A 19637-nucleotide genomic window follows, 5' to 3' on the forward strand; every position below is an offset into this window, starting at 1 on the left:
TGTGAATGATAGGAACAATTTATTATTTATCTTTGATTATAGTGCGATAGTTCAGTTAGCTAGAAGTGTTCGTAAGTGTTTTTCTTTTTTTATTTTGGCAGGCTGCGATTCCTCCTTTGGAGAGCGATTTTTGAAGGTGGATTTATTGATTGTTGACGAATTGGCTTGTGATAAGGAATTTGATACGACCACTCTGATTTGTACAATTGTTGATGACCCGGACCGAATCCAATCCAGATTGCTGTTTATGATGATGATGATGATTATGATGATGATGATGGTGGTGCTAATAATAACCACGACCCCAATCAGGGAAGTAGTTGTGGCGAATTGCCACCCAATGAACTGTTAAACACAGAGTTGTGTGCCGTAAAGACAGTCCGGCTTGTGTGTGGCGACCGTGTTGGTGTCCCATAATATTTATTTTTGGTGTTGGTGTGTGGTATAAGTTAAGTTTGTTAGGATTTTTTGCGTTTATTTGAATGGTATTTATAGTATATTTAGTGTAAAGTTTTTGATGCTGTTGATTTTGGTTGGATTTTTTATAGTTTGTAAGAAATATATAGTTTTAAGGTTATGTTTTGTTTTGTTTGTCCTTTTGTCCAAGAGTCCAGTTGATAAAGTAAGGGGAAAGTTTGTGTTGTGGAGATAATTGTCTGTTAGAGTGATTCAAGGGTGTGGGGCTTGTTTTTTAAACATCCCGCCACATTATTTTGGCGCCCGAACAGGGACTGCTGAGGTGGGATAGAAGCTGGACTGTTGGACGAAGGACGGAATTAGGTTAAGAATTTAGGATTAAGGTTGATGAAAAATGGAAGAGCAGAACAAGTTAGCTGAAGGAGGAATTGCGGCTGAGTAAGGAGCGTGAGGAGAGGTTGCTAATAGAGAATGAGAGGTTGAACTGGGAGAATGCGGCGATGCAGAAGGAGCTTAGGGAGTTAAAGGGGACAGTAGAGAGAGTGGAAGAATGTGTTGAGATGAGGATGCGAGAGAATGAAGAACGAATGGAGAAACGAATGGAAGATATGATGGGGCAAGTCATGGGGATGATGAAAACTATAATGGGTGAAGGTGCAGTCGGAGGAGTGTCCTCAGCTTCGGGTAATGGGTTGGTAGTGAAAGAGAAGGTTAAGGTAGGTGATAATGGGAAAGGAAGTGATAGTGATAGTAGTAATAGTGATGGTGATATTGAAGATAAGGGAATTAGGCATAGTAAGGATGAACAGAAAGGGGAGAGGAAAGATGAAAGGAAAGGTAAAAGTGATGTGAAGAAAGAGAAGAAAAAGTATCAGGCTGATAGCAAGGACGATCGTGAATGGGTGAAAGTGGTAAGTAAGAAAAAGGGTAAGAAGGGAATGGTTAAGGATAGGAATTTAAGTGTGGAAGTGGATTCATTATATTCGAATGAGGAAGAAGGTAACAAGGGAGTAGACAGTGATGATAGCAGTGAGAATGAACGTGATGTGTGTAAGACTGTGTTTATGAGAGAGGTACCTCGGTGTGAAAGGTTCAATGAGCATAGCAGTAGGGATGTAAATGATTTTTTCAAGGAGTATGAGAGGTATTGTCAGGATAAGTATGGTGATAGTAAAAGAGTTTGGGCTAGGGAGTTAGGAGAATATTTGACTGGGTATTTGTTGACGATGTATGGAGTGATAATGAGTGTAGGGGACGTTGATTATGAAAGTGTGAAAACGAGAATAATTGAGCAGGTAAAACGTATGAAAGGGAGTGTTAAGTATAAGCGTAAAAATGATTTTGATGAGGCAAGGATGAATGCAGGAGAAGCTATATCAATGTACGTATGTAGGTTGGAAACTTTAGCTAGGAAGAAGTATGGGGGATGAAGGTATAAATGAGAATAAGGAGTTAATGAGGAAGTTTTTGGCAACAGTACCTGAGAATGTGTGTGAATTTATTAATTTGAAACGCAAAGAGAAAATGAGGTGGACGCAAGAGAGATTGACATGGGATGATATACTAGAGATAGTTGAGGATTATGAGTTAGATAGGTGCATGAAAGAAAGTAAATCTGTGAGTGTAAGAACTGGAATGGAAGAAAGTGTAATAGAATTTGGTAGTTATAAGGACGCAATTTTGAGAGGACCAATGAGGGTAGCTGATAATGTAGTAGATAGGAGTGTTAGGGCGAGTAATGTGGGAATACCTGTAAGGACAAATGGAGGGTTTAGGCAAGGGAATCAGGTTTGGAGGGATAGGAGTGCTAGTGCGCCGCAAGATAGGTCAGGTAGTTGTATCCGTGAAGAGAAGTGTTATAGATGTGGGAAAGTAGGACATAAGAAGAATGAATGTAGATGGGCTCTTGGTGCTTGTTTTGGATGTGGTGAGGTAGGGCATAGAATTAGCGAGTGCACGAAAGAGAAAGGGGTAAAATGTTATCGGTGTGGTATGACAGGGCACATAGCGAGTGGATGTCGGAGTAATCGTACAAATGTGATTTGCGGTAATTGTGGTAAGGATGGGCATTATGCTAGAATGTGCAAGGAGCCACGGGGGTAAGTGTACTGAATGTGGTGCAGATGGGCATGTAGCTAGAGTATGTAGGAAGAAGGGATTAAGTCAGCCAGGATGTTCGGGAAACTAGAGTGTGAGAGGGTTCAGCTGGGTGAGTCCTCCTGTGTGTGTGGAAGGAATAGGATCAATGTTTGTGAGAATGGGATGAATAATTGGTTAGAAATGAGCAAGTATGAATCTAGTATGCATGAAAAGTTAGGGCTGGAAAATAAACAATTAGTGTTGGTTGAATATAGGAAAAAGAGGCGTTTGAAAGTTTTAAGTAAGGATGAAAAAAGGGGAAATTTTATAAGTAAAATTGAGAATAGAAAAAAGTATGACAAGGGTGTAAATGTAAAAGTGAGTGTGGAGGATAAATGTATTAATACAGATGAAACGTGGCTGAGTATGAATGATACTTATAGTGTGTGTGACTTTTCGTTAGATGATGTAAAAGAAAAAATGAATAACGCAAGAATGAGAGACACGAGAATGATAAGTAGCATGAATGAATCTTTTGCTAAAGTTGAGAATGTTTTTGATGAAATGGATGAACTGTTTACAGAAATGAGTGTAATTATAGGGCCAGATGAGAACGAGGTAGATATGATTGTACATGATATATTAGATGATAGGGATTTAGATAGGAATAGTGTTAATGTAGCGAATGATTGTGATAAGGAAGAAGTGAATGAGAGAGTATATGGGGGCCCAGTTACTCGGAGTAGAGGTCCCGTTCCCGACTGCGACTGGGTTATGAAAAAAAATATTGTAATTTTTGTGTGAGTAGGATTTGGCAAAGTAAGGGGGGAGGAATGTGGAGGATTTATTTTTGCTTTATTTTAATTTTTGTTTTTGCCAAATCCTGAGAGAGAGAGAGAGAGAGAGAGAGAGAGAGAGAGAGAGAGAGAGAGAGAGAGAGAGAGAGAGAGAGAGAGAGAGAGAGAGATATTTTGTGTCAGCGAGCGAAAGTAGTTAGGTTAACGATCGGTTGTGGTGAGAAAGACTGTTGGTACAAATGAGATTGTTTGTTTACATTTTTTAGTTAGGTTACGACAGTGGTGAATGTTTCGGAGCGAATGCTTTTTTTATTTGACTGCAGCATAAGGCAGTTGTGTGAGAGCTGGATTATATATATATTTTTCGACCAGCGTGGAAGTGTTATTTGATTTTCTAAGTAAGTACAGTTTTGTTTATCTTTGCTTGTCGTGATTGTGAATGATAGGAACAATTTATTATTTATCTTTGATTATAGTGCGATAGTTCAGTTAGCTAGAAGTGTTCGTAAGTGTTTTTCTTTTTTTATTTTGGCAGGCTGCGATTCCTCCTTTGGAGAGCGATTTTTGAAGGTGGATTTATTGATTGTTGACGAATTGGCTTGTGATAAGGAATTTGATTACGACCACTCTGATTTGTACAATTGTTGATGACCCGGACCGAATCCAATCCAGATTGCTGTTTATGATGATGATGATGATTATGATGATGATGATGGTGGTGCTAATAATAACCACGACCCCAATCAGGGAAGTAGTTGTGGCGAATTGCCACCCAATGAACTGTTAAACACAGAGTTGTGTGCCGTAAAGACAGTCCGGCTTGTGTGTGGCGACCGTGTTGGTGTCCCATAATATTTATTTTTGGTGTGTGGTATAAGTTAAGTTTGTTAGGATTTTTTGCGTTTATTTGAATGGTATTTATAGTATATTTAGTGTAAAGTTTTTGATGCTGTTGATTTTGGTTGGATTTTTTATAGTTTGTAAGAAATATATAGTTTTAAGGTTATGTTTTGTTTTGTTTGTCCTTTTGTCCAAGAGTCCAGTTGATAAAGTAAGGGGGAAAGTTTGTGTTGTGGAGATAATTGTCTGTTAGAGTGATTCAAGGGTGTGGGGCTTGTTTTTTAAACATCCCGCCACAATATATATATATATATATATATATATATAATATATATATATATATATATATATATATATATATATATATATATATATATATATATATATATATATATATATATATATATATTATGATTTTCAACTTTAAGTAGTGACCGCAGCGGTCCAAATTTCAGAACAAAAAGTAAGTAGGCAGTCTAAAAAGAGAGAGAGAGAGAGAGAGAGAGAGAGAGGAGAGAGAGGAGGAGAGAGAGAGAGAGGAGAGAGAGAGAGAGAGAGAGAAATACAATACTGGAACATGATATGCTCACTAATATTTCGTTCTGATGCTGTCAATCACATACACAACAAATGAGCTACTTGACGTTACAGCTTTCGGCTGCCTTGGTAGTTGACAGTCGCAGATTCAGTATCCAGTTAGGTGGTTAATCTAAGGTTAAATTTCCCAGCTGGGGTTGTGAACCGAAGGTTCGAGTTTTCGAAAAAGGTTTTATTCGATTGTTAAGTTTACAGATACGATAGATAGGCGAACGTTCCGTTTCAAGCTTAATTAAGGTGATTAAACCCAAGATCTACAAATAGACTTTCTATAGACTTTGATTAGAACCAGGTTCATTTACCAAACTAAGTTGGTAAATGGAGGGTTCAAGTTCTCCTCTAACCTGCTTAGTCAACGGTTTGAGTTTTTCCGTTTCACTGAAGAACAGTCAATGTTTTTCGAAGCCTTTACAAGTAAATTACTTACTGTAGTAATGCCTAATTTCATGTGGTTCGTACAACAGAGGGGAGATTTTCCTTATAAAAGAATAGTTTTAAAAACGTTTTACATTTAAGCAATGAGCAACCAGGTTGTCAGACTAAATATCAAATTAAAACCTAATTCACTAATTCCGAAGCTTTTCAAAGGCAGCTGTCAGAAGTCATTATCCACGAAAAGGTAATTAGACAACATGCAGTAAAAAAGAGGAAAATTACTTGCTCTCAAAATTACAATTTTAATCGACGACTGAAAAACTTCAAAATTGAAGAAAATTTCCCTTTGAAAAGGAGAATTTCACTTTACGCATCCCGAAAGTAAGTCCCCTGGGGACAAATACGAGACTCACAAAAATCGAGAGGGGTAAAGGAACACTGGGTGCATAGGGGATACGGGACTGTGGCAGGGCGTAGGACGGGGTGGGGGGTTAGGATGAGGGTGTTATGGCAACAATAAAGATTTTCGATCGTAAGAGAAGATAATATGAAGAAGAAGAGGAAGAAGCCATCGGGTTCCCTTATATGGCAAGCGCGGGGCGTCCACTCCTAACCATGTTATGTCGAACGGCCTGTGAATGATAAACATTTCTTCCTCTTCTTCTTTCTCTTATTTGACCAGTTGGACCTTTTCCTTTATCGATACACTTTCGAGTTTTACGGCGCCTGAGGCGGCAGCAGCGGTGACCTTACATAAAAGATGGCATCATTCGAGTTGTCAAAAGGGAAGAGAAGAGAGACAGAAAAATTAAAGAGAGAATTTTTCCTTCTTTGATACTCCCCGTCATATGCAGTGCATTGCATCGATTCTTCCAGAACATGAAAACGAGCATCATTGTTGTAATGAAAAGTGTATTCTTAGTGTATTTTTAGTCATAGATATGTGAAATATGACCGCGAACTTCCACAAGCATTCACGTCTTCGTAGGAATTTCATAAATAACGAGTCTGGATACAATGAGAAAAAACCGTCATTACCAAACTAATGCAAAGAATACTTTAATGAAAAAAACCCATAGGTTATTCCTAAACTTTAAAAAAGACAAATATCTACGAGCACGCGCGCGAAAAACAAAAGGACCCGAATTCCATTAGTCAGAATGATGAGCCAAGGAAAGTTGAGGAAGCAATGAAAGAATCCCATCTCAGCGTCACAAGAGAAACTATAAAAAAACTGAGGGAGAAAAATAAATGAAAAGTGATAAGGGGAAAAATAGAAAGAACATCAAAACGATCGAACGTTGAAAAATGAAGGCACGACGGGGGGAGGGGGTTGACGAAAGATTGGAGGAGGGGAAATGGGACATAGAGGGCACAAATGAGGATGGAAGAGGGAGGATGGGGGGGGGGGTACATGAAAACAAAGGAAAAGAGGAGATGAAAGGATTCCAAAAGGCAATAAAGGAGGTAAAAAATGTTCGTAATAAAGGATTAATGAGCGCACGAAATGCCAATACGGTTTGTACTTCCTACCGCAAGAGGTTTCTTGCGTCGGGGCAATCGAACTGATGAGTAAAAAGACTCCGAAAACAAGTCGTGCATCGGTGCCTGATGACGATTCTTTTTACGGATATCCGTTTTCCTTTGATTTACTAACGAGGTATGTTTTCTTTCATGACAGAATAAAAACTCATATTAAATTCATTATCATATCACAGTAAAGTCTCTCTGAAACAAATTTCACTCGCAGGTTCTCAGCAAACAATATTTTTGTTTACATCAACGGTAGCCTAACAATGCATCTTTAAAGTGCATTACATAGCTCTAAAGGAATTATTATCATGATAATCAATGGTTTCCGTGTTTAGATACATTTGTTATCACTACTATCATAATTAATTTCAATACATTATATAACCGGGTTACGATTATCAACATAGGATTATCACGATTAAAATCCAATACAACCAGTTTCTCCCAATTTACCCAATTCTCACGAAATTCTGAGGAAAATTATTCGTTTCAATGGTGTTACTGTTCTGAAAACATATTTTTTTCCTTATTTACTTTCCTCACTGAGCTATTTTCCCATCCTATCCCCCAATCAAAACCAAAGTCCTTTTCCAAAAACCTCAGACCAGTGAAAGACCCCCTGGACCCGGGTTAGAGGAGAGGGGTGTAAATTCTTCTTAGGGGAGCAGCCAGCAGGGACGAGCGTGTACAAACACAGATAAGCCCTTAGAATGAACAAACGTGCATAGCTGGACAAACACATGCAATCGGTCGACTTGAAAATATTTCAAAAGGATATTCAGATCGTCCATTCTGCTACTTCCCATCCGTCACATCAGTTCATAATATAAGTGATATTATTATTATTATTTTTTATTATTATTATTATTATTATTATTATTATTATTATTATTATTATTATTATTATTATTATTATTATCATTATTATTGTTATTGTTATCATTATTATTTTTACTAGCTAAACTACAACCCTAGTCGGAAAAGGAGGATGCTATAAACCCAGGGGCTACAACAGGGAAAATAGCCCAGTGAGGAAAGCAAAAAAGGAAAAAGGAAATAATTTAAGAACACCAGTAATATTAAAATAAATATTTCCTATACAAACTCCGAAAATTTAACAAAACAAGAGGAAAAGAAATAAGATAGAAGAGTGTGCCCGAGTGCACTCTCAAGCAAAAGAACTCTAACCCAAGCCATTGGAAGACCATGGCACAGAGGATATACCTCCATACAACTGTTAAAGGTTCTTGTAATGTATTACAGATTTATGTATAATTCATAATGATGTAGCTCTGTAAAATAGCATCGAATGAAAGGGGTTGATTTATGTGGATATTTCGGAACTAATTTTACAGTTCTGGATTATATCAAACACATTTTTAATAAGCATGTTTAAGGAACCGGATAACCTATCTCTTATATCACTATACGTTATTTCATTGAAAGCAACAGCATACTAAAGGCAAACAATCTCGCGCATATAACAACGTAAAAATATGGTGATAACAAACCTATCTTGAAAAAGATTTCGCGAAAGTAACGCAAAAATATGGTGATAACAAACCTATCTTGAAAAAGTTTTCGAGATAACGCAAAAATATGGTGATAACAAACCTATCTTGACAAAGATTTCGCGAAGGTAACGCAAAAGTATGGTGATAACAAACCAATCTTGAAAAAGATTTCGCGAAGGTAACGCAAAAGTATGGTGATAACAAACCAATCTTGAAAAAGATTTCGCGAAGGTAACGCAAAAGTATGGTGATAACAAACCAATCTTGAAAAAGATTTCGCGAAGGTAACGCAAAAATATGGTGATATCAAACCTATCTTGAAAAAGATTTCGCGAAGATAACACAAAAATATGGTAATAACAAACCTATCTTGAAAAAGATTTCGCGAAGGTAACGCAAAAATATGGTGATGACAAACCTATCTTGAAAAAGATTTCGCGAAGGTAACGCAAAAATATGGTGATAACGAAACTAAAAGAGATTTAAAGAAATTAAAAGGTCACTAAATAGCTACTGACTTTCCCGTCAGATGTGTGATCTCTTTATATTTTTGCTTCTCAGCCACTTTCGCAAATTCTGTCCTCTACATTTCTTCTACGCGTTGACCTCAACTCTGAGAGAATCGATTGTGATTCATCATTTTTGCAAGTCCGGCCACCCAAGCCTGCATTCCTCACTATCTTGAAACATTAACTATGTCGGGGCAATTGTTTTACCAAATAATAATAACTACTATTATTACTAGATAAACTACAACCTTAGTTGGAAAAACAGGATGCTATAAGCCCAAGGGTTCCGACATGGAAAAATAGCCCAGTGAGAAAAGAAAATAATTAAATAAATAAACGATATACGAATTAACGAACAATTAAAATATAATATTTCAAAAACATTAACAACTGTTTCCCGTCTATATAACATCAATGCTTTACATCAGGGCAAGTTTTATCATATGAGTAATTTTATAAATTTGCACCACTAAAATCTTTACTTGGCTTATTTCAAAACTGTGGTGTGTCGGAATAAGTTTTCATTAGTGTAATTCTATAGAATAAGTCTTTAACTCGCATAATACGGCATTGCGGTGTATTATGGCAAGTGTTTTCACAAACAAAATATTGCAACATTGTCATATTTACCTAGACATATCTAAAAAACACTATATTGCATTATAGAATGAGTTTACACAAAAAAAAATCCTAAACAAGACCATACCCTTAAACAACGCATTGGATTAAGGCATATAAATCTGTAACTATATTTTTGTACTATTAAAAGTTATAACGACTTACAGTTTAATTCACTAACAGCAATTTAAAAAATACGAGAAACACCGACATAGTCTTTTAGGAGAAAAAAAAAAAAAAAAAAAAAAAAAAAAAAAAACACTGTAGAAAATTCAAGGTAACATAAAAGCTTTGAAAACATAAGTGCAATTCCTTCCAGCACCAATAACAGCCTTTGAAGTGATCAAGACCTTCGAGGAAGTATGAAGGCTCAAATTGTATAATGAGGTCAAGAGTTCAGAAAAAAAACAGTATGTGCGAAGTGTGTGTGTGTGTGTGTGTGTGTGTGTGTGTGTACATACTACTGTTAAAATTGCCCAATCAATCTTGAACTGTTACCCATAGATATATTTTCTTTGGTTTAATATTGATTTTTAATTTTATGTTAAAGTGATTGATATGAAATAGGCTTAATGATCTTAATTGTGACATATGCTAAGGAACTATTACAAATCTTGTAATTTCATGGACTACATTGTATATAAAATAATGTAAATATCCAGATTGTATAATAAATTTAGATTAATTTTAATATGTAATTATATTCATTGTAATTTTCTAATGTAGAATTTGTGGTCAATAAAAATCTATCTATCTATCTATCTGCGTGTGTGTGTGAGAAGGAGACTCTTCAATAGATCACCATGTTAATAAACATAAACATTATTCTCATTACTTACAGCCCAGGACCTCTTATTAACCTCTAAGAAGCATACCTGTTGGAGAGGGAGAGAGAAAAAAAAACATAAGTAATGTAAAAAGTATTAAAATATCTAAGATTAAATCAATCAACTTTATATAAAATTTCAGAGATTCAACTCATACGAATGTTAGAGGAATGTAAATTTACAATTTACACAAAATTACATATAAAAATTCCAGCTTCAAGACGACAGAAAGCTTTGTGAGACAATTTTTGTTACACATTCTACGAGAGAGAGAGAGAGAGAGAGAGAGAGGAGAGAGAGAGAGAGAGAGAGAGAGAGAGAGAGAGAGAGAGAGAGAGATATGGTAACAATTTTTGTTACACATTCTAGAGAGAGAGAGAGAGAGAGAGAGAGAGAGAGAGAGAGAGAGAGAGAGAGAGAGAGAGAGATGGTACTCGTTGACTCATGTTGCATTTGTACATACTTTGAGGAATAGGAATAAAGTAATTTGAGAGAGAGAGAGAGAGAGAGAGAGAGAGAGAGAGAGAGAGAGAGAGAGAGAGAGACCCCTCATCAAAACTAAAAGGCATTCCGTGTGCAGTCTTGTTGCAATGACTGCATTCTTGCTCACTTTTCAATGTACCTCAGGCAGTTAGGTGCATTGGAAGAAAGTGACTCACATCAAGAACCAGATGAGAGAAATCCACGCAAACGAAAATTGGGGAACCTGTGTCTTGGGCGGGCGGGCGGGCGGACGGGTGGGTGGGCGTCGTGGAACGCTGGTTGGTTAGACGGCGGCATCGGGTCAACGGTCGTCATGGTAACTGATTCTGCTGGGGCTCATGTATACCTAATTATGCACACTCGTCTAAAACACCGCCGATGAACTCGTCTTCCATCCTTTCCTTTATGTCGTGTCTTTCTTTCTTTATTTCTTTTGAGAGCAGTCATCTCGACTGCATAATCCTATTATGCATAATTATTCATATCTATTCTTTATCCGTAAAAGTTACTCAGATCTCAAAATGTCAAAAAGAAGTACTTTCAAGAGGAAACTGAAGACTTTCTTATTTCAACAGTCATATAGCAGTAACGATTTAACAGTAAATGAACAATAAACGAAATGAAACGATAAATACTCTGAACGAACAAGGTAAAACGACAGCGGAGGTCCTGTAGAGAGTAGGGTTCTGTTGTATGGGATCGGAAAAGCAGCCGTCAAAGTAATTAATTTACCTTCAATCCATAAAACCTTTGCATCCTCAATGGAAAGTTTATCTCGACTCCCTAACAAGTTGGTGACATTGATAGTAATTGCTAACAGCCCATTTTGTAACTCTACGAAAAGCAAATTAAGACCAACGCAGAGATGTTAACAAAAATAAAGTTGCAACAAATAAAACACTTAGAATGAAACGACACCTTACACACCTTTTATTTCTATAATGACGCAGCATATTGCAGTTAAATTTTTCTTTTTATTATTATTATTATCATTATTATTATTATTATTATTATTATTATTATTATTATTATTAGTTGAAAGAGCAAGATGTTATAAGCCCAAGGGCGCCAACAGGGATATATAGCGAAATTTATCCTCGGTAAATCTCAATCATACATTCGAACTTGATGACCAATTACGATATACTGCGTGAGCGCGAGCGTTCGCATGATTTCAAGTAGCTAATCCTAGAATAAGAAAAGAAAAAAAAAAGAGGTGAAATAAATACAAGGAAGAATAAAAGCAAACAAAAATTTAAAATAACGTAAAAATAATCAAAGGAAAAAATGAAATAGTTTTTGTGATTAATATCACCAATAACGAGAGCAAAGGCTCCTAAGTCGAAATACCAATACGCAGATAAGCCACCCAGAAGACGAAACAAAAGAACGGCATAAGACACAAACACTTTGGAAATCAAATAAAAACACAGAAAGGCAGCGGAGCAAGAGTAGTATAGTAATAGTAGCCCATGAGTTGGGGCCGAGAGAACCACATGTCGAGAAGCCACGTGCAGAATACCAACCAAGGAAGGATACTGGAGAAGGAGGAGGAGAAGGAGAAGGAGGAGGTGGTCTTGGGGGAGTTGATGCTGGAACCCAAAGGTCAGGGAACCCCCGGATCCCCACCTTCAGTTTACTACGGCTATAGCTAGGCCGACTGACTACCCCAGGCACACCCTTCCCCTCTCCCCCCTTGTGCCTCTAACCACACCCACTCAAGTTACCATAATCACGTCCGTACTCTCACACCCACGCTCCACGCCCATAACTCAACCAGCTGTGTGTAGTGCCATGCTGTTTGTTTAGTTTTGTTCCATAGCATTTACAAGGAAGAATCTTCTTTTAATACTAGCATTAATTTTCGCATATTTCTTTATCAATAAATGACTTAGAATCCTCAGTGCCCTTTAAAAACAACTGCCGCCCAAGATCCTTAACGTTAAAAGACTGATCTCGTTCAAGGCAAACAATTACGGAGTAAGTTCAGCAGCTCACTTGCAACAATCCCTGCAGCCTTGGAGACTCTAGATTCTAGAGCATCAAACCTGATAACTAAACGAGTTGAATTTCTTGTTGATTCATGACATTAAAAAGAATTTATCTCCCTACTTGAATTTCACATGAGATCAAATGACAGTAATAACTCTCTCTCTCTCTCTCTCTCTCTCTCTCTCTCTCTCTCTCTCTCTCTCTCTCTCTCTCTCTCTCATAAGGAACCTCAAATGAAATCTTCGCTGTTGTTCCTGCGAGCATATCACCACCCTCATTTCTCCGCCTGTATCGAAATGAAAGTTTTCGTTGGAGAGACAGACAACGAACCTCACCGTGTGACTTGGGCCCGGTCGTGGCCCGCGCCCCACCTCAACTCGGGTGTCTCCGGTTGCCTGCTCTCGAGCAATGGCCTCTTTCGCAATTGTGCAATCAATACCCTGAGGCTACTTTTGCAATCAGTCAAGACAAAATAGGATCGTCTTCTTCTTCTTTTCCTCCTTCGCTCGGCTAGATTTCGGGGTTGCACAAGTTTAAACTCCTTCCTTTGTATCAAAATCAAGCGAGGTGCTGAATTACTCACAATGTCTACTGATATTTGATATTTCGAGACAATATCTAAAACCTACGAGGTCGATTATGCCGTTTAATGATTTTAATCGTCTGCTTGATTAAGCTCTCTCTCTCTCTCTCTCTCTCTCTCTCTCTCTCTCTCTCTCTCTCTCTCTCTCTCTCTCTCTCTCTCTCTCTCTCTCATTTTTCGTGTTAATGGACACAACCCTAAAAACAAGACGGCAAGTACACTACAATTACATAACGATTCAACGGAAAATATTCCAACAATCACAAAGGAATGAATAAAAAATGAAAAATAAAAAATATGAATTCATAAAAACGATCTCCTTATCGCTCCGCAATGACGCGTTACCGCATCGATTTCGGGAAATTTCCTTTTACAGGAATAAACCAACAATTCGACTTGTAATTCTGCTGATTCATCATACCATGGCCCAGATGCCAATGCATGATTAACACACTGGTCTTCGGAATAAATTTGGTACAAGTCATACTACTTTACTCTTCTGAAATCACATGTGATGCCCAGGGTGAATTCTTATTAGCACGCACGCAAACACACACACACACACACACACACATATATATATTATATATATATATATTATATATATATATATATGTGTGTGTGTGTGTGTGTGTGTGTGTGTGTGTGTGACATAAATAAGGACAGGACTGAGGCCTTTGTCCTACAGTGAACTAGAAACGGTTGCGGTTGTTGTTGTATATATATATATATATATATATATATATATTATATATATATATATATATATATATATATATATATATATATATATATATATAATATATAGTGTGTGTGTTTATCTGAGAGTACTTTTAATTTGTGTAAGTATACATGTTTGTGTGTATGGGGTATATGTTAGTGATTTAAACAATAAATACATATAAATTTTGTAATGCAACAAATGTTATAATGAAAAAGTGAACATTCTAAATCTAGGATCACCTTTTAATTGTTAAACATCTTATATATAAAATAATTACTAACATTCAATGAAACTCGAAACATAATCCTTTATCAAAATCCTTACGATCTGAAAACTTAATCCAATAACAAAATAACAAGAATTTTAAACCCAAGTCTATTATCAGAACACTGAAGTCTGATATCTAAATACCAGAGAACGTACAACTCAATTCCATTAAAAAATGACTAACGTTATCAAAAACCAAATCCATTACGAAAATATCAAGAATCTTGAAACCGCACCAGTACATATGAGCCTGCAAGGACGCAGGTGAAGTCTACCTGAGTCGACTACCAGTAATTCAAAATTCTACTCCGGTTCAGGTTGTCCCCCTCAGGTGGGACAGGAAACAGCCCGGCCAGTATTTTACTCGCAAACACCTATAAAATCTTAGCAGGTTTTTCTTAGGGGGAATGCAATATGCTTCCAAATGCTCACCTGGAAATTCATTAACGGTAAAATGTTTAGACTTCAGAAAGTTTTGGCGATGTTGCCATGCAAATGATTTGCTGAACAAGATATTTAGCTCGGAATATGTCTTATACAGTGGATCTGTTGTTTCAAAAATATATACTTTTCGAAGTTGATGCACCAACACACACTGAATTAAACTCAAATCGATTTATCGTTGTAAAGATATGTACAATAGAAAATTAATCAGTGAATCGGCACTTCCGTTTTTTATGATAGCTCATAAATCTTAATTCACGCAAGATTTCCACGTGAAAAAACATACATCAAATCCAATAGATAATTTAAAGCAAAAAAAAAAAATCTCATTACCGTAAACGTACATAGCTAATTAGGAAATACAATACCTCATACCATTGAAAAAAAAATGCCCCATGATAGTGATTTTCCAACAACCCAGGTCACCTCTCTCTCTCTCTCTCTCTCTCTCTCTCTCTCTCTCTCTCTCTCTCTCTCTCTCTCTCTCTCTCTCTCTCATTTCTGACGCCGCCTAGGGCGTTCCAAATAACCAGAGTTTGACACACAGAACTTATCACTGTTCACCCGCATAAGCAATTGCCACTCAAATTGATAGGCGGCTGACAACCTAACTACTACCCTGTCTCCACATTTGCCCTTCAGTGCCCATCAAACCTTAAAACTATACCCACATCGATCTCCTGGCGGGTTCACGAGCACTTAAACGCTGTCTGACGTCTGATATTTAATGATGAAGACATTTTAGAACCATGTACATGATAACCGTTCCAGTATAGAGGATGCCTCACGTTGGTATTTTGCTTTTGTTTTTCAGACTTTTTTTTTTTTTTTTTTTTTTTGCTGATGTTGCAAGTGTTCTACAATACATTATCTGAGTTTCGTTGGCCCTGCAAAAAGTGAATGAGAATTTTCTTAAAAGTTACTTCGTATAACTTGTCTTACTTTCAAATTCAAAAAGATACAGTTCACCTGACAATAAGATATGTTCAAGCAAATCCAGGAAAAAAATCAATACTCAAATCAAAATAAGTTTAAATATTGTTTGCAAAATCTTTACCACCTTGGAAATATGTATCGATGAAAGATCGCGGTAGACGATTTCTTCTGACAGATCTGACAGCGTAATTACAAATAATAATGTTGATTACATTTACTCAAAGAAGAGCTAATATAAACATAATTTATTATATTGAAGGCTTTGCATAGCTATATGAGACGAGGATCTTACAATGCAGAGCATGGATATAGCATTTCCTTGATAAGGAATCTACATACTACTTAAGTGTCAGAGAATTGCAAGAAAATTCAAGATTAGAAAAAGGTTATGTTCGTCAATCAATGAAATTTTGATTAATGACGATTAATAATTTTTCCTCCGAGTCCATCAATGATATTCTAAAAGGGGATTTTAGAAGAAAGATAATTTATAAACCATGTTTAGATTAGAATTCGTCATTCAGATACTATTAGCACTGCATAACGTCCATTATATCGAAAGCTGTACATAATTATGATATACGAACGCCATAATAAGGGTGGAGTTCTCCAGATACTGTTACGTGTCAGCAGGACATCCGTTAAAATCTTAATAAGAACTATAATATTAATGCGAAAAGGAACAATGATATATTCAGGCATCTTATTCTGAGGCCAAATCTCTCTCTCTCTCTCTCTCTCTCTCTCTCTCTCTCTCTCTCTCATAAACACATTATCTATTTTAGTTACCATTCTCAACTCTTTCAATCTCCCTATATCAACTTTTTTTTATGTATTATAGCTTCTCTCTCTCTCTCTCTCTCTCTCTCTCTCTCTCTCTCTCTCTCTCTCTCTGCTTCATACGTATATTCTCACTAAAAGACCCCTCTACCATGTATCTTATTCGTATGTTTGCCTATCTCTTTTTCCCTACTTCACCATCAACTCTCTCTCTCTCTCTCTCTCTCTCTCTCTCTCTCTCTCTCTCTCTCTCTCTCTCTCTCTCTCTCTCTCTCTCTCAATTCCTTCTACACAGCATTTATCACTCTTGATCTTTGCGCTCTTCCCTAACATACGTATTCTCCTCCTCCTCCTCCTCCCCATCCCAGGTCTTCCTCATCCCGTTTTCGTCTTGGTAGACAAAGGAATGGGGCGATCACGAAAAGGTCCGGTTATCGGTCATATCACCTGGGAAGGGGTCAACTCCAGACTCGAACACATCCTCATTTTTTTTTATTTTTTTTTTTTTTTTTTGGACTATTCTATTTTTTTTCCAAATCTTATCCAACAAGAGAACTATTGCTTGTTCCGGTTCACGAAGCGTACTCGTAACTTCCAAAGACCATGACGAACTTACGCTTGATGGGGGGGGGGGGATATGCAGAGGTGGGAATGAGAGAGAGGGATTGGATCGTGATGGGGCCTCCCCCGACCGCACATTAGGCTATCTGTATTTCACTCGCCATTGAAAAACGTAGCGTAGCTAGTCTGACAAGCCGTTATCTGATGGACCGAGGGCATCGCCGACTTCACTCTCCAATACCAGACAGGGAAGTGTTTTTGAATTAGCACATGAATGTGCATTTATTATAGTTTGCTCTCCCTTCATATGGCCCTTAACATGCGCAGACACCTGCAACAAGCGCCGTCAGAGGGATTTCGTAGGAAAGACCACTTATCAGGCAAAAGAATAGAGCATACTAATTTATTTAGGGTACCTCTTTGGACATTACTCTTGGAAATTTCTTTAAATGTTATATTAGTGGGGTAAAAATCTTTTTATAAAAATGCATGAATTGACTACTGTTGCCTTTTAGAAAACTTCTCATACTTAAACCACATCAATGAATTTCTCAACTAAAGACTCAACAAAACCTTTTGTTTGAGTCATGGGATATTTTAATCTCCTACCGATTAAATAATAATTGGGGTTTTTTAGCCTTCTAATACCAAATTAAAAAAAAAAGTATTAATGGGATCACAATTAGATGGCGTCTCATTACATAAATTTCAGCTACGAAGTATTAGCTGTGGTGGTAGAAATTTAGGTAATATTAGAAGACCTCAAAGTCGACTTTGAATATCAATTTACGTGCTCTGTACATAAATTCCTTTTAACACTGCGTCAAAAATACAAGTTTTACCCTGGCAAATTTAGCACCAGTTTATAGGAAATTTAGCGTATATTCAATAACTAAATTTTGTTACACATTTGGATAAGTCTAGTGCCAATGTCACGTTACATGACTGAGATTATCTTTAGCACATAAGAAAATTTCTAAAAATGCAGTCCAATCATTCTAATAAGAAATGCATTAAAACATTGTTCAAACCATCTTCAGATATTAAATCTAATGCCACTCGGATAATTGGCCTTATATGAATGAAAGGATTAAGTTTATAAAAAATTACTTAATCTAAAGGAATTGACTTCTTATCAAATGAATAGGCTTTTCAACAACCCAGAAAAAGAATAATGTATTCCAAACTGCAAAATCACCTGTCAACGCATGCAGGCTAACCTTATTCCTCTGAAAAGCAAAGTAGGGTTGTGCAACTCGCGATACACAAAAGGACAGAAACTAAACTGGCAAACCATAATCTAATTTATTGATTGCGAGGGCATGAATCCGAGCTGACATGGCCAATTCAACCTAATAACAACAACAGCGACGAATGAAGATGGCAAACAACGACTTCATCCTCTGGACAACCAATAATACAAAGCAGTACAGAACACCACCCGAGGTTTAGTTGGAGAGCAGCAACAATGATCCACTATTGTTGAAGTCGAGGGCCCTTGACCTGACTGCTGGAGATGACGGAGATAGCGGAGGCATAACTACCACCACCACCACCACTACCACCTACACCAGCATCCTGTACTATTCCTCGTCCTCTCCTCCACCAGCACATCCAAAGAAAAGAGACAGTTTTTCGATGTGGAATAGAGGAGACGCATCAGATGGATTCGACATATTCGCTAGAGTAAATTAGTATTCTCGATATATTTTCGATTCCTCTCATTTGTAATCGGTGTAAAAGGTTCCTTTTGCCTTTCTATTTAAACTGTGGCTCTATTAACTGAAACGTGGAATGAAATAATCCAATAAAATAAACACAAATAGATTACACACACATGCGCTCTCTCCTCTCTCTCTCTCTCTCTCTCTCTCTCTCTCTCTCTCTCTCTTCTCTCTCTCTCTCTCTCTCTCTCTCTCTCTATATATATATATATATATATATATATATATATATATATATATATATATATATATATATACACACACACAAATGTGTGTGTATGTGAGTGCGAGTATATATATATATATATATATATTATATATATATATATATATATATATATATATATATATATATATGTGGTGTGTGTGTGTGTGTGTGTGTGTGTGTGTGAGTGTGTGTGTGTGTGTGTGTGTGTACGTGTAAGAACCTTAACTCCAAAACCTAAACGACATAACCGTATGTCTTTAAAAACATACAAAACCTTACATCTGTCTACCCTAGCCTCCTCTGCTTGGTTAAAGAATTGAAAAATAAATAAACAGATATTCAAAAATTGACCAAAGAAAGATGAAATAACTAGTAAAAAAATAACTTACTTCTCGCTAAAAACAGCTTTGACCAAATTTGTGGAGGATTTCTTCTATATTTAATATCAGGCCATTCGGTAAATCTCTCTCTCTCTCTCTCTCTCTCTCTCTCTCTCCTCTCTCTCTCTCTCTCTCTCTCTAAAAAGCACGCAAGCAAACACGTATACGCAGACGTACTTTTGTTGGATGTGTTTACTTCTCAACTTTACAATTACAGTTTTTGTTAAACAAAGAATTTTCTTTTATATTCTCCTATACACACGCTAACAGATGTACAAATGTGTTTTAGCAAGCAAGATTTGTCTTTTGATTAGATAATGCTTTCAAGTAACGAGAAATCTCTCTCTCTCTCTCTCTCTCTCTCTCTCTCTCTCTCTCTCTCTCTCTCTCTCTACGCAAGTAACTTTTCATGCCTTTGTTCGCTTCTCAACTAAAGTTCTTTCATTAAG

The sequence above is a fragment of the Palaemon carinicauda genome, chromosome 38 (assembly GCF_036898095.1).
Source record: "Palaemon carinicauda isolate YSFRI2023 chromosome 38, ASM3689809v2, whole genome shotgun sequence".
Taxonomy (NCBI): Eukaryota; Metazoa; Arthropoda; class Malacostraca; order Decapoda; family Palaemonidae; genus Palaemon; species Palaemon carinicauda.